Source organism: Lepidochelys kempii, chromosome 1 (assembly GCF_965140285.1).
Source record: "Lepidochelys kempii isolate rLepKem1 chromosome 1, rLepKem1.hap1, whole genome shotgun sequence".
In the NCBI taxonomy this organism is placed as follows: Eukaryota; Metazoa; Chordata; order Testudines; family Cheloniidae; genus Lepidochelys; species Lepidochelys kempii.
The window spans coordinates 231,298,283-231,320,312 of NC_136380.1; the positions used below are offsets into that span (position 1 = coordinate 231,298,283).

Below are 22,030 nucleotides of genomic sequence, written 5' to 3' on the forward strand. Positions count from 1 at the left end.
TTTATTTGAATATCTTTTTTAAAAAAAAAAATCAATCAAGCAAAATATGTAATTTATCAAAACTACATACTCAGCAAAGGAAGAGTTGAGAAACAATCTCTGTAATCCCAGATGTAACCAGCTGCTCACAACTAAGAATTGAAATAAGGTCAATATTTGAGCCTTTGGGAGAGGCAAGCTATTTCTCTGGAAAGACGTCCACATGTTCTCATAAGGAAATATGTGTTTGAAAACTGAAGATTGTGCACTTAAGGAAAAAGAAACAAAACTAAGTATCTATCGGTGCTCATAAGATTTAGCATTCAAAACTAAGCGAGATAGAAAAAAGCTCTATGCAGTTTAAATAAGAGAAGATTGAACAAATAACAAAAAAATCAACTGTTTAAATGAAGACTGAGCCAGATTCTTCACGAGTACAAGCGCATTAATTCCAAGGGAGTCCCATCTGCTTCTACCACTGGTGTCTCTTAGGCTCAGAGGTTTTAGCAGCTGCTATTACGAAGCAGATTCTGATGCTCTTCCAAACACAGTTAAGAACATTCCAACTACATCATGTACCACGTACAGTCTCTGAATTAACAAGATTTTGTTTGCAATTGCAGTGATATTTTATCAAGGTTATACCAACTGAATACCAAGGGCAAGAGCAAAGCAGTGCATGTACACTGCAAAGCACAGCTGGGATTTCACAGTGGCCTTGCCATCACTGGCTTTTTTCCTGGAAAATTTTAATCCAAACTCGCATCAAACAGTTAAACGACTATTTTTAACTTGTACTTCACTTTAGAATATTGGGTAATTTTAAGAGGAACCAGATGGCGACAGATTCAGAACCTGAGTGCATAGGTCATGTAATAAACCAGACTATTTCTCTTCCTTCCCCACTGACTGAAATGGACCTTTGATTTTAGTTTGTTAGAAATTCAACTAAATTGCAAGTACTACAAGTACAATTCAGATCAGTGGTGGGCAACCTGCAGCCAATCAGGATAATCCACTGGCAGACCGCGAGACAGTTTGTTTAGATTTGCACAGCCGCCCGCATCTCTCAGTGGCCGCAGTTTGCTGTTCCCGGCCAATGGGAGCTGCGGGAAGCGGTGCAGGCCTCAGGGACATGCTGGCCGCCGCTCCCATTGGCCAGGAATGGCGAACCACAGCCACTGGGAGCTGCAGGTGATTGTGCAAATGTAAACAAAATGGCGGCCCCCCAGTGGATTACCCTGATGGGCTGCGTGCAGCCCGCAGGTTGCCCACTACTGATTCAGATCAATGTTGGTGGAACTTGATCATCGGTATTAAACTCTAACATGGACATTCTTTGGCTGAAATGACAAAAGCTTATTCGCATGATTAATCTTCATGCAGTTGGCTTTGTTAAGCAGATAGAGATATACTGAGAAGAACAGAGAGTATGAGTGTCCTGTGAGGAAAGTTTCAGTGATTTTGAATTTTGGATGTTTAGTGAACTGCTCCTAAATTCGGTGAATTAATTAATTATGGCTATGAAATTTGCTACTGCAAAAGGCAGCCTGAGGATCTTAAAGGGCAAATAAGAACTGTGTTTCGAACGTAAAAAAAAGCGGGGGGGGGCGGGGGGGGCAGAAAAAGTAATTTTAAAAAAAATGTTCCTTTCAAGGCTCTCTTTATATTTCATACACAAACAAAAAAGATCATTTGAATCCTTTGCATATCGCCTTTTAAAAGTAACATGCAGTCAAAATGCAATTATTTCTTTTGACAAAAAGCTCTTGTTCCCTGGCGCAGCCCTCCCTGCCTGGCGGCGCGGTCGGGACGCACTGAGGACAGTCCGCCCTGGTTGACAGTCGTGTTGGAAGCAGGAGGACCTGTCCCCCTCACAGCCCCCGTACCGCACCTCCCGCGAGGGGGGAAGCAGGGGGCCAAAGGGGAAGGTGCGGCGGCGGTCATCTCCCTCAGCCCCAGGATGCGGCGAGAGTCAATGAGAATTTTGTCACAGATTTTAATGTGAGCAGAACTGGGCCCTATATCAACAGAGCAGACTTTTTTCTGGGAAAGAGCAATGCTCTTTGAGCAACTAACCTGAGCCACACAGGACTTTTGGAGGTATTAGAAATACCTGTTGTTGTTTTTTTCTCCCCCCCCCCGCCCCAAGTATTTTTAAAATACTTTCTTCTGGTCTTTAGTAAATACTCATTTAGGGCTTGTCTACACAACTGCTTAAGTCAATGTAACTTACATCACCCAGGGATTTGAAAAAGCCACCCTCTGGGCGACAAACGTGACACTGACTTAAGCGCTGTCCCACCAGTGCTAAGTTGGTGGGAGACGCTCTCCTGCCGACACAGCTTCCGCCTCTTGTTAAGGTGGAGTAATGCCAATGGGAAAGCGCTCTCCTGTCAGCATAGTGCATCTTCACCAAAGGTATTAGAATGTAATCAATGTAGTTTCCCCTTTAAATAATATTGGCTAGCTAAATTTTGCATCATTTAAATAGGAGTTTGAGAAAAAAGGAGATTCCCTTGGCCTCTTCTCCCCTACCCCCCATCAAACACACAGAATATTATATTCTTTTTTTTTTTCGTGGGGAGAAAACCCAAGAAAAAGCATAGGCAGGTGCCAAAGTCAATTGACCATGTGCAAAATAACACTCCATATGTATATGGAAAGTCTACTTATTGTAAGTGACTTCATCTTGTAAATCAGATGCTTTGTTGACAAGATGATCACCACCCTTGAATACAAGGAAGCTGCACCCAAAGTACAAATTCAGTCATTCCAGACAGAAGTCTGACCTGCCATCCAAGACAAATATGGAATTTAATCTGTACTGCACTGAATGGGATTTATTAGTTTGCAATATCTGGAAATCATTTACTTTACCATTAGAAGTGTTACTTAACCAATCTTTCTGCAGTAAAACCCAGCCCTGCTGCCTTGGAAGCAAAGGGCACGGGGGGAAAAGCATTTAGATTTTCCTCAGTCATTGCAGAATCTCACCCGGCACACTTCAGCTGCAGACAGGGCAGATATATATGCAGTGTAGCTCTCGCCTCTAGTATATTCTAACCACTCTGCATAAGGGTACAACACTTTTTCATCATCCATTGTCCAGCAGCAGCTTTTAAAGATGACATTTTAGAAGTCTATGGCACTGAGATTATGGAGACAAGAAAACATTGTACTTTTTGGATTAAAGCAGTTCGTGCCCAAACGTTTCCTCTTGTGCCCCCCCCATCACCATTACCTTTAATGGAATGCATCCATGTCCCTGCACCCCCACACTGGGAGCAGAGTTGTGGCTGGGCCATTGGCCGAGCCACGGCTAGGAGCAGGGTCAGGGCAGGGGCTGGAAGTGGAGCTGCAGCCGGGGAATGGGGCCAGAGCAGAGCTGGGTGGCGCAGCCTCACTGCCACCAGTGGGCACTGGCTAGCACCCCACTGTGCCCCCCGGTCATTCCTCCACACCCATCTAGGGCGGGCATGGCCCACAGTTTGGGGACCATTGGACTAAAGGAATGTCCTCACTCTAGGAACCAGGTGGGGTAGGCAGGGAGGTTAGATTAAAGTGTCACAACTAAGTAACTAAAAAAATGTGGCACGTATCCAGAGTAGGGACTTGTTACAGAAAAGAGATGTTTTTTGTGTAAAATGAATTGGAAGAGGGTTTAGAGGAAAGCATCCCTTAAGGAATCTGGGGAAGAGGGAGTTCAGAACTCCAAATGTCTGGCACAGATGGGAGCCAAACCCTGCCCCTTTTCCAGCTGCTTTCTCTCTCGTATTAGGGGAAGCCAGTGAGGCTTGCTGGGACCAGGTTGAGAAGGGTGAAGGCTGACGGCAGCCCTCCCAAATAGGTGGAAACGATTAAGGAAATAACGATCACCTGCACTGAATGATTTATTGTTGAGTACTCCCAGATGTTTGAAGTCATCGGTGGACAACCTGCGGCCTGTCAAGGTAATCTGCTGGTTGGCTGCGATATAATTTGTTTACATTTGCACGGCCGCCCGCAACTCCCAGTGGCTGCGGTTTGCCGTTCCCTGCCATTGGGAGCTGCGGGAAGCAGCGGCCAGCATGACCCTGACACCATCAACTTTGACCCAAAATTTCATAGAAAGGCTTCAATGAAATTTTTGAAAAAGAGAAAAAAGAACGAGGAGTACTTGTGGCACTTTAGAGACTAACAAATTTATCTATAAGGTGCCAAAAGTACTCCTCGTTCTTTTTGCTGAAACAAACTAACACGGCTGCTACTCTGAAACTTCAAAAAGAGAGTGAGTTCCAACAATTTTTTTAAAAAGCAAAAAGAAAAGGAATACTTGTGGCACCTTAGAGACTAACCAATTTATTTGAGCATGAGCTTCGTGAGCTCTCATGCTCAAATAAATTGGTTAGTCTCTAAGGTGCAACAAGTACTCCTTTTCTTTTTGCGAATACAGACTAACACGGCTGTTACTCTGAAACCTTTAAAAAGCAAAAAACTCTTTCCTTGCAATGTCTGCTACCCAAGAGCTGCAGCATTATTCCAATGCTTAAAAAACAGAAAGTGAAACTGACTAGAACTGGATTGTAAACAAAAGTGAAACTGGCTATTTTACTTTCATTGCCAGATCTGATAAAAGTAAACAGTATAAATTTAATTTTTAAATTGTTATTCAAATTCAAAACATTTTTAAAAATTATTATAAAATTATTGTATCTGGTTAATTATGCACCCTACTTTTTTTTCCTTTTCCATTTCTGACTCTCCAAAATTTATAAAATCCTTTCAGCCAGCTAGTGGACAATGGTTATAGTGTCATTTGAGGCTAAATGGCATTTCATTATTTTTAAAATTGATTGTATCCCCCTCTCTTCCTTGGCAATCACTGATATACTTTTTTTGATGCCCACACTCTGCAAAGACTTATGCAAATACACATTAACTTTAAACCATCTGAATAGGGCCACTGGAACAAACGTCATAGAATCATAGAATATCAGGGTTGGAAGGGACCTCAGGAGGTCATCTAGTCCAACCCCCTGCTCAAAGCAGGACCAATCCCCAATTAAATCATCCCAGCCAGGGCTCTGTCAAGCCTGACCTTAAAAACTTCTAAGGAAGGAGATTCTACCACCTCCCTAGGTAACGCATTCCAGTGTTTCACCACCCTCCTAGTGAAAAAGTTTTTCCTAATATCCAACCTAAACCTCCCCCACTACAACTTGAGACCATTACTCCTTGTCCTGTCCGCTTCTACCACTGAGAATAGTCTAGAACCATCCTCTCTGGAACCACCTCTCAGGTAGTTGAAAGCAGCTATCAAATCCCCCCTCGTTCTTCTCTTCTGCAGACTAAACAATCCCAATTCCCTCAGCCTCTCCTCATGTGTTCCAGACCCCTAATCTCGTCCACTGTCACCCCTAGGTCCTTTTCCGCAGAACTGCTGCCTAGCCATTCAGTCCCTAGTCTGTAGCTGTGCATTGGGTTCTTCCGTCCTAAGTGCAGGACCCTGCACTTATCCTTATTGAACCTCGTCAGATTTCTTTTGGCCCAATCCTCCAATTTGTCTAGGTCCCTCTGTATCCTATCCCTGCCCTCTAGCGTATCTACCACTCCTCCCAGTTTAGTATCATCCGCAAATTTGCTGAGAGTGCAATCCACACCATCCTCCAGATCATTTATGAAGATATTGAACAAAACCGGCCCCAGGACCGACCCTTGGGGCACTCCACTTGACACCGGCTGCCAACTAGACATGGAGCCATTGATCACTACCCGTTGAGCCAGACAATCTAGCCAGCTTTCTACCCACCTTATAGTGCATTCATCCAGCCCATACTTCTTTAACTTGCTGACAAGAATACTGTGGGAGACCGTGTCAAAAGCTTTGCTAAAGTCAAGAAACAATACATCCACTGCTTTCCCTTCATCCACAGAACCAGTAATCTCATCATAGAAGGCGATTAGATTAGTCAGGCATGACCTTCCCTTGGTGAATCCATGCTGACTGTTCCTGATCACTTTCCTCCACGTTTACCAAAACTAAAAAGTAATAGAAAGTCAACCTGAAGTAAAGAGGAAATGTATTAAAATAAAAAAATTTATATAAAACAAGCCAAGTCCATTTTATATTATTCATTCCCAATGAGACTAAGTCACATGGTTAAAGTGAAACGAGTGTTTGAAAGACAGGGGTCTTAGACAGTAAGCTCTCAGGGTAGGGGCAGTGTCTCTGAATGTGTTTTAACAGCACCTAACACAATGGGGCTTGATCCCATAGTATAAAATAATAAATCAAGGCATAGTATTTATACCACACTCCTCACTGTGATATCTGAGCATCTTAATAGGAGCAGTAACAGGTCTTGGGTGAAATCCTGCCCCTATCTGAAGTTAGTGGGAGTTTTGCCATTAACTTAATTAGGTCTAGAATTTCACCCCGTGTGTAGCGCTCCCACTGAAGTTATGGGAGATTCATATGCAAAGGGTTTAAAGGATCAAATTGATTAGTAATTGAAGCTTTTGATACAGACTCCCACGGTATTCTTGCCAGCAAGTTTAAAAAGTATGGATTGGATGAATGGACTATAAGGTGGATAGAAAGCTGGCTAGATTGTTGGGCTCAATGTCTAGTTGGCAGCTGGTATCAAGCAGAGTGCCCCAGGGGTCGGTCTTGGGGCCAGTTTTGTTCAAAATCTTTATTAATGATCTGGATGATCAGGGCCATCCCTAGACATTTTGGTGCCCTACGCAGCCCCTTCCCCCCCCCCGTGTGTGTGGGGGACTGACCCCAGGCCTCCGTGAGGGGGCAGGAGCAGGCTGGAGGGGTGGGGACAGAGGGAAACCACCCCCCACAGCACTCACTGGCAGTGCGGAGTGGGTTGGAGCCGGGTCGCTCCACTTCCCGCCACCCAGTGAGCTCAGGCCGCCTGACCCCTGCTGCAGTCCCCTGGGATGTAGCTCGGGAAAGGAGCGGGGGCTTTGGGGAAGGTGTGGAGAGGGCGTGGGGCTGGAGCGGAGGTGGGAAGAGGCAAGGCATGGCAGGGCAGAGCAAGGGCAGGGGCTTTGAGGAAGAGGCGGAGCAGGGGTGGGGGCAGCTTTCCTGGCTGGGTCAGCCAGCCGGGGGACCAGGCTGGCCACTGGAGCAGCACACAGCTGCATAGGGCACCAGGAAATTTGGTGCCCCACATTTCCTGGTGCCCTACACAGCTGTGTAGTTTGTGTATGGGTAAAGATGGCCCTGTGGATGATGGGATTAATTGCACCCTCAGCAAGTTCACAGATGACACTAAGATGAGGGGAGAAGTAGATATGATGGAGGGTAGGGATACGGTCCAGAGTGACCTACATAAATTGGAAGATTGGAAGATTGGACCAAAAGAAATCTAATGAGGTTCAACAAGGACAAGTGCAGAGTTCGGCACTTAGGAAGGAAGAATCCCATGCACTGCTACAGGCTGGGGATTGACTGGTTAAGCAGCAGTTCTGCAAAAAAGGACTTGGGGATTATAGTGGACGAGAAGCTGGATACGAGTCAGCAGTGTGCCCTTGTTGCCAAGAAGGCCAACGGCATATTGGGCTGTATTAGTAGAAGCATTGCCAGCAGATTGAGAGAAGTGATTATTCCCCCTCTATTTGGCACTGGTGAGGCCACACCTGGAGTATTGCATCCAGTTTTGGGTCCCCCACTACAGAAGGGATGTGGACAAATTGGAGAGATTCCAATGGAGGGCAACAAAAATTATTAGGGAGCTGGGGCACATGACTTATGAGGAGAGGCTGAGGGAACTCGGGTTATTTAGTCTGCAGAAGAGAAGAGTGAGGGGGGGTTGATAGCAGCCTTCAATTACCTGAAGCGGGGTTCCAAAGATGATGGAGCTCAGATGTTCTCAGTGGTGGCAGATGACAGAACAAGAAGCAATGGTCTCAAGTTGCAGTGGGGGAGGTCTAAGTCGGATATTGGGAAACACTATTTCACTAGGAGGGTGGTGAAGCACTGGAATGGGTTACCTAGGGAGGTGGTGGAATCTCCTCTTTTAGAGGTTTTTAAGGCCCGGCTTGACAAAGCCTTGGCTGCGATGATTTAGTCGGTACTGGTCCTGCTTTGAGCAGGGGATTGGACTAGATGACCTCCTGAGGTATCTTCCAATCCTAATATTCTATGAAGATATTATAATCCTAAATTGGACAGCTCCATCCTTCTGTATATATTCACACAAGTTTTTGCAAAATTTAAGTAAAAATTTTAATCCCATTAATTTTGTTTTCCTATACAGTGGTTATTACATAAGAACATCCATAGAGGGTCAGACCAATGTCCAATCTAGCCCAATATTCGGTCTTCTGACAGCGGCCAATGCCAGAACCTTCAGATGGAACGAAGAGAACGGGGCAGTTTTGAGTGATCTATCCCATCATCCAGTCCCAGTTTCTCACAATTGGAGGTTTACGGACACCTGGAGAATAGTACTGCATCCTTCACCGAACTCACTAACAGCCATTGATGGATCTATGCTCCCTGAATTTATCTAATTTTTTTTGATGCAGTTTATACTTTTGGCCTTCACAACTTCCTCTGGCAATGAGCTCTGCCGGTTGGTTGAGTTGTGTGAAGAAGCACTTCCTTATGTTTGTTTTAAACCTGTGCCTTGGGGGACCCCTAGTTCTTGTGTTATGTAAACGAACAAGCAACACTTCCCTGTTCACCTTCTCCATACCAGTCTTGAGACCTCTGTCATATCCCTCCTTAGTCATCATTTGTATAAGCTGAACAGTCCCAGTCTTTTTAATCTCTCCTCGTAGGGAAGCTGTTCCATACCCCTCATCATTTTTGTTGCCCTTCTCTGTGCCTTTTCCAATTCTAATCTATACTTTTTGAGATGGGGTGACCAGAACTACATGCCGTATTCAAGGTGTGGGTGTACCATGGATTTATATAGCAGCATGATGATATTTTCTGTTTTATTATCTATCCCTTTCCTAATGGGTCTTAACATCCCGTTAGCTTTTTTTTTTTTTGGTAGATGAATATTTTCAGAAAGCGATCCATGATGATTCCAAGATCCCACTCTTGAACAGTAACAGCTAATTTAGACACTATCATTTTGTATGTATAGTTCGGATTTTTTTATTCCCTAATGTGCATTACTTTGCACTTATCACTGAATAAGCCACATCACTTCAAATCTTTGCCCAGTCCTGCATTCCTTGCACACCTGGAGCTCCAAATGATGTCCGAGTGTTCCTTCCTGTGCAAGGAATGCACGATCAGGCCCCTTATTGTGCATAATTAGCTGTAATTAGAGCTGACTGTAAAGTAGTCAGTAGGTGCAACAAAAAGCTTTAATTTTTTTAAAGAATTTGTGGAAAATTTTTTCAACTTCATTGATTTGTCAATAAAAAAAGACCTCCCGAAAAATCAAAAATGTTCAATTCTTTTCCTCTGTCTTTTTTCAGTAACAAAAGGGAAATAAGAAAAAGGGGGGAACGGGGAGAAAAACAGGAGAAGCCAAGATCCTATTTCCTGCACCTCTGAAAACAATTTTAAAAAATCCTGACTATTTTGTGGGGTGAGGTGGGGGAGGTTCCTCTCTGCACCCCAGTCAAAAAACTGCAAAAGGTTTCATTTTTAAAAACAGTTGTCATTTTAAAAAGTTTTAAACAAAAAAGAAATCAGATGTTTCCACTACAATGCTTTTTTTCTTTTTTTTGGCATTAAACATTTCTATTAAGGCACATGTTCTGTCTTTTTAAATCCTTGCTCTCCTACCAGCATAATGTAGAAGAGATATCATCCAGGTTTAAAGTTTATATAAAGAAAAAAGAGATGGGGGTGTGTGTGGAGGGGCTGGAGATGCTGCAGCTGGTGGCTCTTACCCTGCACCGGGCTCAGCTGCTAGTCCCAGCTGGGGAGGAGAACAACAGGACTTCCTCTTCCCCTGCAAGTAGTCGTCGTGGCCAGGTCAGACCCACCCTCAGAAAACTCCCTGGCTGCAGGAAGCTCCGCACCCCCCACCCTTTCCTGCACCCATTGCTCTTCAGTCACAAGGGAGGGGATCACTTTACGAGGAGATGCTCCCCAAGCCACCCAACTCCCCTGCATCCAGAGCGCCCCGTATCCAGAGCCCTCTGCACCTTAAACCCCACTCCACCAAGCCACACCCCCTATATATGGAGCCTCCTGCACCCAGACCCCCCTCCGAGCCCCTCCCCACTGCATCCAGACCCTATGCCCAGTCCACCCCCTGCTGAACCCCCTGCACTCACCCCCCCAACAAATCCTACCCCCCCACACACCTGGACCACACTGATGAGCCCCCCGAATACAGACCCCCACCCCACTGAACTCTAATCAGCTGCATATGTACCTCCCTCACCAAGCCCCACTCCCCCAACACCCAGACATCCCCCACTGAACTCCCTACACCCAGACCCGCCTCTGCTGAGCCCTAGCCACCTTCACCTGGATTCCCCTGCACCGAGAAACCCCCAAATAGCCTCTGTGCATCCAGATCCCCCCTGACCCAGACTGCCCCACACAGAGACCTCTCATCCCACACCTGGATCCCCCCCCCCCACTCTAAGCCCCTCCACACTTGGATCTTGCCGGGCTGAGCCTACTTGTCCCCTACCTGGATTGGACAAGAGATTCCGCCTCTCTTGCTTACTGACTTGGTGCACCTGGCATGGAGGGGCAGAGTCCCAGGGTACTTCTGGAGCAGGCCTGGCCATTGTGCTGTGCCAAGGTTGGGTGCAGCCTTATTGCCGAATCTGTTTGGGGGGGGAGGAGGGCGGCTCCAGGGTGATCTCCCATCTCTGTGCAGCCAGCGGCCTGTGCTCCCCACTGCCATGTTTAAGCCCCCACATTTATTTATTGACAAATAAAATTTGCAGAATTTTAAAATATTGTGCGCAGAATTCTTTTTTCCACAGAATTTTTAATTATTTGGCGCAGAATTCCCACAGGAGTATTAACTTAATGATAGTTGTAATATTGCAGTTCAGATGGAGAATACAAGAAATGGGTTACATTTAACTGCAATACTGTCCATTTCTTCTAAGCAGGGACCACTCTAATGTCAGAACTACTGTAAATTCATGTTTTACTTCTTCCTAACAAGGTCTCCCTAACTTTTCATTATTAATTCAAATATATTTGCAGTAGTGTCCACTAGGAACTGTACAGACACATCAGGATGGTCTCCGTCCAAGGAGATCACAAATTTTATTAATCTTAGTATCACTATTTTACTTCAAGTTTGCCCAATTACTATTCTTAATTATCCAGAATATAATAATCTACCAAGAAACTGCTGGTGGTGTTTTGAACTGTTTGTAATGGGGGAAGACACATGTTGGATTGTTTTCCAAATTACCCTGTAACTGAGAAACAGTCTCACAACATCCAAACTTTCTATACAGCCATATCTGTTGAGTTGACATGCTCACATAGGAAGTGTTGCAGAAATTCATATTACTATTCTTATATTCTAAAGGAAGTCTCCTTTCCCATCAGCTGAAGCACCTGAATATCTTCTGAGGCAGGAGAGGGAGAATACCACTCAAAATTAATGGTATACAGCAGACCTTCATTAAGCCAAATACTTTATAACAAGTTTGCATAGAAAATTAGTCTATCCCATTGCTCAAGAAAGATTTGAGAGCAGAAGTCTTAGTGAGATCACATACTATTAAGACTTACTGATCATTGTACAAATAAGGAATTTACAATGGTTCTTCATTGCTGGGAGGCAACCATGCCTAATGGTTAGAACATAAAAGACCACAAGACTTTACCTTAAATGACACTTAAAACGAGTTCTAAATGACAACTGTTTGCCTTTTTTTTTTATATATATATATATATATATATATACATACATACACACACACACCTGAATGTATGAGAGATTCCCTCCCCTTCCCACAGCACACATTTTAAAGCAGGCTTGCTCTGGCTTTTTTTATAAAGATGTAGTAGAAACCAAGAGCCATACTGTGAAGAATTTCAAGTGGTGAAAGGAACAAATTATTTTAAATAGCAAAGGCGAAGCTTAATTTAGCAAGTTTCTTTAGACACAAGAAAACTTTCGATTTACAGAAGTGAAATACAACAGGTCAGTCATGAGGAACGCTGTGCCAGCTGTTCAATCAGAATGTTTTACCACCACAGCTGGGCAACCAAGACAGTGCAAAGAAAACCTAGTGATAAAAGTGTATGTGCAGGATGTTGCAAAAGGGTGACGCCAGTGATGAAAATTCCTTCTTCCTTCCCCTGTTAACTTCTCTTAACAGTGTGAACGCAGCTAAACACACACTGCTTTCTAGGACATGTAGCTGCTGTAAGTCCTGAGATAAAAAACACCAGCCCTAGGAAATAATTCATTCAGAGTGTATTTGCTACACAAACATCTGCAAACTAAGAGTCACAACTGCACTAAATAGTAACTTGGGTTAACAGTTGGCCATTACATGTCTTAGTAACAGCAAACTCTTTCATTGGTGTCCGATTGCTCGGTATCCACTAGAAAAGCTCATTTTCATCTTTTAAAAATCCCTGACTTTTCAGTGAAAGTTTCCTGTGCTGCGTAAATTACATTTTCAGCACAGAACTACCACTCACCCACAGACTTTGTTCTGACTCGTCTGCAACTATGGCTGGTAAAAATGTTCGTACGTTATACTAAATCACCACCTTCTGATTGTGTTCGCTTATTCTCCACTCCTGCTTTGCCAAAGCTCTAAGTAACACCAAGCACAAGTTGTAGAGCCTAGCAGTGCATCATGCTGGCCTTTAACCTCAAGAAATGGCGACCGCCTCCAAATGCACCGTTGGTTTGATTTTATCCAAAGAGCTATGAATGAAAGCAGTCTATGTTACTACCACACTACATGCTAAAACTAATTACATTTTTAGGTGGAACAGACAATCCTTTCACTATTAGACTGATGTTTGGCTCAGGTTGCAGTAACGCCCTGATCACGCTCCAGTGAGCGGAACAGGCTGGGACTAGGTTTCACAACTGTTCATGTTTAAGAAAACATTACTTTGTGAGGTGGGCCTCTTTCTCCCACCCCAATCATATAAATCTCAAGAGGGAGGTTTCGACTTGGGATCCACCACTTCTACCTGGCTAGTGTGGCTGGGGCATTTCCTCCTTCCAATACCTCCCGCCTTGCCTTGGCGAGAGAGTCTAGTGGGTAGAATTCTTAAATCTGATGGTTCCTCCTGTCTTCTCTCCTTTGGGGGAAAGTTCAGTGCTGGTTGCGCGATTCCCTTTAAGGAATGTCCCTGGTTGACTCAGGCAAGAACCAGACTTGCTAGGAGTCAATAGGCACACTTGTGCCTTCCCCTGACATCATCTCCAAGCGCCTAAATGCCATACATGGCAACCAGGGCAGGTGGAGTCCCAGAGTCACCCTGGGAAAATTATAGGGGAGCTGTGTGGCCAGGTAAGCTGTATGTGGCCAGCCTGTGGAAAGCCCATCTCTCCTGTAACCTTTCTGCAGGCTCAGATATGCAGAAGTAACTGTGGTAATAAGGGGGCCCTTTCACAGCTGTGTAAGCACTTGCCCACCACAGGGTGGTGTGGTAAGGCTGAGTGAGTTAGTGATGGTAACGTGCTTCGAGGATGAAAGTGCAAGGTAGCAGTAGTATTATAGTAGTGTTACCTGGTGATTGACTCAGACCCTTAGCAACAACATTAAGTTGAGCTCCATTAATTTTCTAAAAATCAGATGTTAATTCAGACGCAGAGCTGCCAGATAACACGAACTAAAGAGTGAAACCTGCGGGAAAGATCAGCCTCATTAAGCAATCCTTCAAAATCACTGGGCTCAATTACCTCCATGAGTTGCATCAGCAGAACCCAAGCTTTGCACTCCTGGCAACAGAAAGTCCACTCAGATGTAACAGCAAAGGCTTCCATCTGTAACCTCTTCTCCTCTGGTAGGGGCCCAGAATTAGCTCACATAGTTCCTGAATTGGCTGGGTGTCTACCAGCGATTCAGCACATCTCCTGGACAGCTGCCATCTGCTGGGTTACTACAGAATCCCAGATGGAATTTAAAGCCTGAGCATCCCATTGGGTGAAACGTCTTCCCTCACCCTCTGTTGCAGCTGCCTCTAAAGGGGATGTGGGTAGGTGCTGCAATTTGCAATTATGGGAGTGAATCTGGCCCATATAAGTACACTTCTCCTCCACCTTTGTTAGCAGGCCTTCTTCTTTAAGCAACTGATATTTGCTAGTCCCTTGAAATCTCACTTAAAGCAGTTTCACTGTAATCATTTGAAACATGGAGCTCAACATTTTTTTTAAAAAATCTATTTTTTTCTATAATAGCTTATTTATTAGATTTGAAACTCTGTGGTTTGAATTTACAAGAAGGATATATTTCCCCACAAATTAAGCAGTACCTGTATTAGCTTAAGCATCATTCCACTGCAAAGGCTCAGAAAAAGTTGTCAAGCAAACATTTTATTGTCTGACCACATCTCTCTAATGGGCAGTTTCAGATATTTTAAAACAAGGTTTGATATGGCACGATAGGAAACGATCCAAGTTCATGCATAAAATACAACATTAAATACCACAGTCACTAATTTTAATGCTTCCTGAATTGATCAAAATATTCGTAAGAGGTACACTAACAGCTCAGTTTACTTCTCTATCCTTTGTTTTTCTGTTATTCTTGGAGAAAAGTGTTCTTTTGGAGAGAAGTATGCAGGAGCACTGGGACTGCCAAAAGTTACTCTTTCAAGCTACAGAGACATCATATTTGCCACATCAGATCAAAGCATCTAATCTTAAGCAATATCCAGAATTCAGTGCTTCAATGGAAGACAAACACCCCCCTCCTCAAATATACACCTTGTCAAGTGTACTGCGCTATATACAGCAGTAGGAACTGATTCTTCCCAGAACTTCAACTGATGCCCTGAACCATGAGATTTGATTACGGTCACTGTTATTTTAAGTTGCATAGCTAAGATGGTTACTGATGATGATGCAGTTATCCAGCCCTTTTAAAAACCCTGCCACAGTGCATCTTAAAGAATTAAACTTCAGTTATTTGTTATTTACCAACTCCATATTTTATACTACTGTAACACAATTACTTTTGATGGCAGGTTTTTCTAAATGTAGCTGTACATTAAATGAGTAAGGAATGAGAGACGATTAAGTGATTTTGTGTACAATAATAGTATGTTTGATTATGTCAACTATCATTACCCTACGATACACAAAGCCTCTTCTGGGGGAATAAAACCGAACAATTTACCATATCATTACAGCTTACTCTTTATGTTGATGAATACTGTATTTAACAGGCTTATCAGACATCTGTCATCATACAATTTCAGAAGTTTATCAACCAGCTTCACATTTAAATAATCTCCCTAAATTTGAGAGGGAATAAAGCATGGTCATTAACAAAATAAATATGGACAGAATAAAAAGTTAGGGACAATTAAAAAAAAACAAACAACCAGTCAAATGGGCCCAATCCACCTTGCTGGATAAAACCCATTGGGTTAGACGGTTCATACCCAACTCATGGGTGTGAGAAGTCACACCCCTGCAGTTCACCCTTAACTCCAGTGGGCACAGGATCAGACCTTCAGTGATCATCAGTGTAAGGGTAGCACAAGGCCTAAGATGGATGATGTTATCAAGGTCCAGACTGCATACCCTGCTTAGATCACACTATCCCTATTGTATACTTAAACACAGGGGCATGATCCAAAAGTATTCAAAGTCAATAGGAGTTTTCCCATTGACCTCCGTTTTCTTTGCAACAGGCCTCAAAGTGAGAAATATGAGAATACCTATGTGCCATAAATATTTGCTTCCCATATCAACTAAATTCACATTAACTACTTTTCCTTGAAATAAAAATGTCATTGAAGGTTTGCTTTTAGGGATTTTTGTTTTTAAATCTAACAAGTAATAATATTTAAAATCAACCCACATATAGCACAAAACACAAGATAAAACTATATCCATTATATATGCTACAATAACATGTTTCCCAGGGTTAAATATTTTGGCCAACATTCACCACTAAGAAAGATAATGAAATGTAAGATGTTTAAGTATTTCAGTTACTACTCTAAATAAAAACAAAACGGATACTGTTTCACCTATTGTACTTCTGGGGTGGAGAGAATGAAATAGTTTAAGATTTCTGCCTGTTCTGCGGCACACATCATAGAGTATGCACAGCAAAACATAGAGATGTTTTTAGTGTTATATACACTTCCAAACAAGATTTATCCACAGCCTGGGAATTTGCAAAACTGCAGTCAACACTGAAACAGGGTTAAATACAGGGTTAAATACAGGGTTAAATACAAAAACAAAAGACAAACAAACAAACCAACCACATCAATACTTTACAAACAAGATGACCCACTCATTAGTAAGGAACAAATGAAGAAAATCATCAAAGCTCAGTACATCCCACCAACAATCTGAGAATGAAGAAATTGTATCTCTGGTGAAAGAAAGACAGACCTAAATAGTAATACACCCAGAGCCTAACCTGTTTAAAGACTTATTTATTCCCATTGTAGATTTTATCACAGAGATATCGGCATGTAATGCCAATGGAAAGTGACTTCTTGGTGAGTATCTGAAATATACTGTTCTAACCCAAAGGTTGATTTGTTTTGGGGTTTTTTTAAAACATCAGATGTACAGCATATACAAGACTCTCCTACTCCTGTCTGCATTTTCACTTTTATCCCAATCACTGCCACTGTAGTTCAGTTAAAAATATAAACCAAGCAAAAGGCTGAGCTGGCAAGCTACGGGCCTGATCCAAAACCCACTGAAGGCCACAGAAATGTTCCCACTGACTTCAGTGGGTTTTGGATCAGGCCATATGAGCCAGGTTTTCTTTTTTCGAACGGTGTATACGTGTAGAGATTAAACTGGCACATATTTAAAACAGGACAGAACACTCCTAAACCAGACTGTGTAATCGACTGCCTCCACACCCCACAGGATCTCATACCTGCCAGACACACCTGAGCCTATTTATTGACTTTTACTGTTTATAGTACTTTATCTAGTCACAGATCTGACTGTGTTCATCTCCCATCCCAAAGAGGTCATACCTGCAAAACTACTGTACAGATTTGTGTTCATCTCTCACTATGCTCACTCCAAAGAGCCTGCCCAGTGATAGGCACCCATGAAACACAGATCTTCCCCGTCTCCTAAAGTCTAAGACACACACTACCCCTCAGCCTTTTGGGGAGCATATCTCAACCATCTGGATGAATTTGAAAGGCAGGTTTTTAAAGCCTTTCACACCGATGAAAAAGGGGGTTCTGCTGTGTATGTGAGTCGCACTCATTTAAAAACTGCACCTCAGTTGCAGCCCTGGGGTCTCTACCTCGTCCAGGCTTTGAAGCTGCGGGGAGGTGGGGGGGAAAGAGAACGTGAAGAATAAACCTGCCAAGTTAGAAACTGAAAACGTGACATGGGAGAACCCCTTATTGGGAATTGTAACCATCTCTCACTCTCCCCCTGGTGGTGATGAATTTTGAGGTGGCAAATTTGGTAAGAGATTTGAAATCTCCCTTGCCACCTTTTTAGAAATCTCAGCTCATTCAATTTATCCCTCACTCACAACACAGCCTGATACACACACACACACACTCTGTGTCCAAGGGGGAGAAAGGAGCGGAGCCAGGCCATTGTCCTTATCTCTCGGAACAAGTACGGATTCCTCTATTACTCTCGCCCTTCCTTAGCGTCTCTCTCCAGCAGCCCCACACAGCTCATACTACCCTCCCTGAGCCTGAAGGGCTATGGCTGCGATTGCTGCCTCACGGTGGTGGGGAAGGTGTGTGTGTGTGTGGGTGGGGGAGATCCCCAGTTGCCAATGACAGGATCTCTCTCTCTCTGCACCAAAGACAGAGGCTCCTTCCCCGCCTCCCACCTGCAGCAGCAGCAGCAGCAGCAGAGACCGTCGGCGGACGGGCACAGCTCTGCCCGCAGCCGGGGCTGCCTGCAGCACTCACCTCCCTGCGCCGGGCGGCCGGCTCCTGCGTCCCCCCACTGCCGGCTGCAGCCTCGCTCTGCGCGATCCCTTCCCCCGCCTGGGCCGCTCGTGCGAGCAGGGGGAGGGCGGCAGCGGCAGCGGCAGGAGGGACCTAATCGGAGGGCTGTTTACTAGCCCGCTCTCGCGAGAGCTCAGGGCACCAGCCGGGAGGGGAGCGATGGGCTGGGGGGGAGGCGTGTGTGTGTGTGTGGGGGGGGGGGTTGTGGCAGCTCCTTTCAGGCTGGAGGCCCCCGTGCGCCCCCAGCGCCCCTCCGCAGGCAGCGGGGCCAGCTGCTGCCCGCCTCCAAGGCGCTCCTCCCCGCCACCGCCCCGGCCCCGCGCCTGGAAGCGGGCGCCGGCTACAAAGTGCCCCCAGCGCTCGGCCACGCCGCGTCCGCAGGACAGTGCCCGGGGGCGGGTCGCGGGTCTCCGGTCGGACAAACTAGCGCCCCGCGGCAGCCCCGCTGAAGGTCACTGTGCGCCCGCCCGCCAGCGCCTCCGCTGGGCTCATTCAGCCCGGCGCTCCCTTGCCCTCCACGGGGCCACGCCGGTTTACACGCGCTGAGCAGCGGCCCCCACCCCCCACTCCTTTTAAACTCACCCCCCCCCCCCGCAGCCTTGTAGTAGCCGCTCTTCTCCGTGGGGCAGTTAGGGGGGCATCACGGGCTGGCAAAGGTAGAGAGATCTCAACCTTGGGAGGGAGGTGTCAATAGTGGGGTTCTTTAATTAACATTATGCACACATTACACAATTGTACATTTTTTAGTGGACCAAATTGTGTGGGGGCGTACAAGCCCTTTAAGTTCAGTGGGGTCCTGTACACATTAGTGCTCATGGATGAGGATGTATTTAAGTGCCCCACTGAAAGTGTCAACTGTGTTCGTTTATTTTTATCTCATTGTTATTAATGTAGCTAGGCATACTACAAAGTATTTTTCCTGCCCCATAGATTCTACAGTTCAAGCTGATGTGCATGGACAGAGCCATGTATTCAATCATCAGGCGGTCTCTGCCTAGACACAGGGTCCATCTGTGTGAATCAACATTCAGAAATGTTGTATTTGGTCCATCTGACATGACAAAAGCCTGAAAAAAAAATCATTGCATTTTGATCTGGATATGTTTCTGGAGAGGACTGGAAATGGAGAAGCTGCGCTTTCTGATTTTCAGCAGAGAATGACACCACTCTGTCTAGTTGTGGTAGATGAGTAGATATGAAATTTCAGAATTAGCAAGGGAGAAAAATGCTCTCTCTTCAAAAATAAGCAAATACAAAATAGAAGGCTAGTAGATCTGGAGTAGCAGTACTTTCCCAGAGCAGTCCGCTGGGGGCAAAAGTCTTTTTACATCTCTACAAATGATGACAAGAAACAGGAGAGACTAGAAAACACCCCTTTTAGAAAAAAAAATAGTGGATATGGCTATCTATTGTGATCAACTTCCTCTGCTTGTCTGGAAGTTTGGATTTCACTCCCGTGTTCTTTAGCTGCTAAACCCCTTTAATGTCATCACCTAAACAAAGTTGGGGTTAGCATAAAAGATGACCACCAGCTGAGACAATGAAAGTTGAAGGAATATTCACAGCATGATGTTACAGTTCCTGACTTGCTGCTACTGCTGTTCCATTGGGTCCTGCGAGCACAGCAGATGGCAAACACTGAACAGTTGTTTTACCAGTGGAAAATTACTGAGTTTTAGGAGGAGGGTGGTGAGGCCTTTTTTAATTAGGAGGAGGGGAAAAAAAAATAAAAAAAAGCTGCTAGTCCCTTGCATCACATGTCCATACTCACAAAAGTGAGTAACGTCTAAGTGGTCCCTTTCTCATTTTAGAAAAGCAAAAGTGATGCACTATTTGTTACTTAAAATACATAATGAACAAGCTTTGATGAATTTTAGTTCTCATTAAAAAAGAAATGTATTTTAAACAAACTTCTGAATCCAACATCAGCCTGACTTAGACAAAGAAATTACTTTTTTCAATTTTCCTACTTTTACCAGCCTTTCAAAACAGTTATGTCACACAATTTTCCATTGCAACTCTGGCATGCTTTGTTTTTACTTTGGAATTTCACATTTGCATAAGTGCACCCCTAGAAGTCCTAGGACCTGATCCTGCACTGGGATTGACTCAACTCCAATTAACTTAAATGGGACTTCTAACACAAGTAAAATTAAGCATGTGGGTATCTGCAGGATCCAAGCCATACAGCAAGCAAGAAAAAGTATGTTAAAACTCACAAATGCACCACAATGAACCATATAGGAGTCTGTCCTGCAAAATCTTAATGACAGTAGGTCCTACTCACATAAATAGACAGTGTGCAAATTTACAAAGGAGCATATGTGGTTATGCCTCATACCCAGTGTCTCACAATTGAATGTTAATACATATCTTGGGCCTGTTCTTGCAAACTCTTAAGAAAATGGGTAAGTTTACTCACATGAGTAGTCCCAATAACTTTGACATTACTACTCATGTGAGTAAATTTATTCACGCAATTGTTTGCAGGATCACTCCCCTTATTTAGTCAAATAAACCACAAGCTTTTAGGAAGATGTACTTCTTGTCCCACCTTCTGATCTGAACCTGAATATATTATTTAATGTATATCTTTAGATTATCACCTTTAAAATATATTGTATATTTTTGTTATCATTCTATTTCTCTAGATGCCTTTAGCAGACACTTCAAAGACAGTCCAACTGAGATCAGCAAGTAACCCACTACAAAAATTATATTATAAATGCACAGTTCTGACCTCTTATGTCCCACAGTTTGTACTTTCCTGAGAGCACAAAAATTTTTTTGTTGTATTAATTAAATATAGATACAAGAAAACCATTCTTGTTCATATACACATAGCCTAGGGAACAAAATTAAATCATTCATCTAAACAAAATATCAAGGAAATTACTTTAGTCACCTTTCAAAGTGTCACCGCATATCCTGTCCTGGATGTCTTAGCAATTCACAACAAACCTTCTAAAAAATATAATAAAATAAGATCAATGTTTTGCCAGTTTTAGAAGCAATCCAAAAATGACATTTTTCCTTTGTAAGTGGAGGGAAATGCCTCATTAGATGATTGCTGACTTGGCTTTCACTTCTGCAATAGGATTCAAGGGAACATGACATTGTTGTTCCTGGCACAGGTACATCACATTTCTCATGCTGGAGTTTAAGATGTGACAAATGTGTTTCTTTTTATAAGTGATTACAACTTTTATATACTGAAGTTTACTTAAACATCTTCTCTTAGAATATTATTCTTCCTGAGTTCTCTTTGGATAAGATCCTTTTTGATGATTTATTTAGTGCATGATCTTGTCCTTAAACTAAGATACATATGGATTATGGTACAGAACATGTTACAAAAACAACTACATTATTGTAATGTAATCTTAAGAAGCTCACAGTTCCTCAGGAAATACAGTCAGCATGTGTCTCTTAAAATACTGGAGTTGGGGGAAGAGAGACTTGATTTGGACTCTCAAGTAGACATTGGTGGAATGATGAAAATCTGTATTCAGAAAGAATTTCTTTAATTAAAAAAAACAACATTCTTTAGATAAGAAATATTATTCATAATGAATACCGTTATTCTTTCAGGGCTCTATGCAGCACTGCCCCTATTCACATGTCCGCACTTGTTGCCTCTTTCTTCACCTCTGCCAACTTCTCCTTCCTTAGCACACTCTACATCTTACTAGCTCCATGTTTTTTCCACGTCACCCTCTGCACATGGAACAGCATCCATAAACCGCAAGGAACCTCACTCTTTCCCTTACTAAAAAAAAAAAAATCACTGCTTTTAGCTTGCCTTCCACCTGCAGCCATCTACATGACTTCATGCTCCCAAAATAAAATAAATTTAAAAAAGGGAACAAGATCTATGCAAAGAGTAAATAAACCAAATGATGCAACTTTCTGTTATATCCTGTTCCCTGCTCCTCTAATATGCCTATTTTAGTTCCTGAAACCCTTACTCACATGAGTTATCCACTGAAGACAGTGGCC

At 43.6% G+C, this 22,030-nt stretch overlaps 1 protein-coding gene across 1 annotated transcript in view; it reads right to left on the reverse strand.

Moving 5' to 3' along the window:
- Positions 1–18,111, reverse strand: part of STK38L (serine/threonine kinase 38 like) — a 60,212-nt gene extending 42,101 nt beyond the window's left edge. The window contains exon 1 of the mRNA XM_073317388.2: positions 17,993–18,111. The gene's annotated coding sequence lies outside the window, so the exon portion shown is untranslated. The remainder of the gene's footprint in view (positions 1–17,992) is intronic.
- Positions 18,112–22,030: the final 3,919 nt, after the last annotated feature.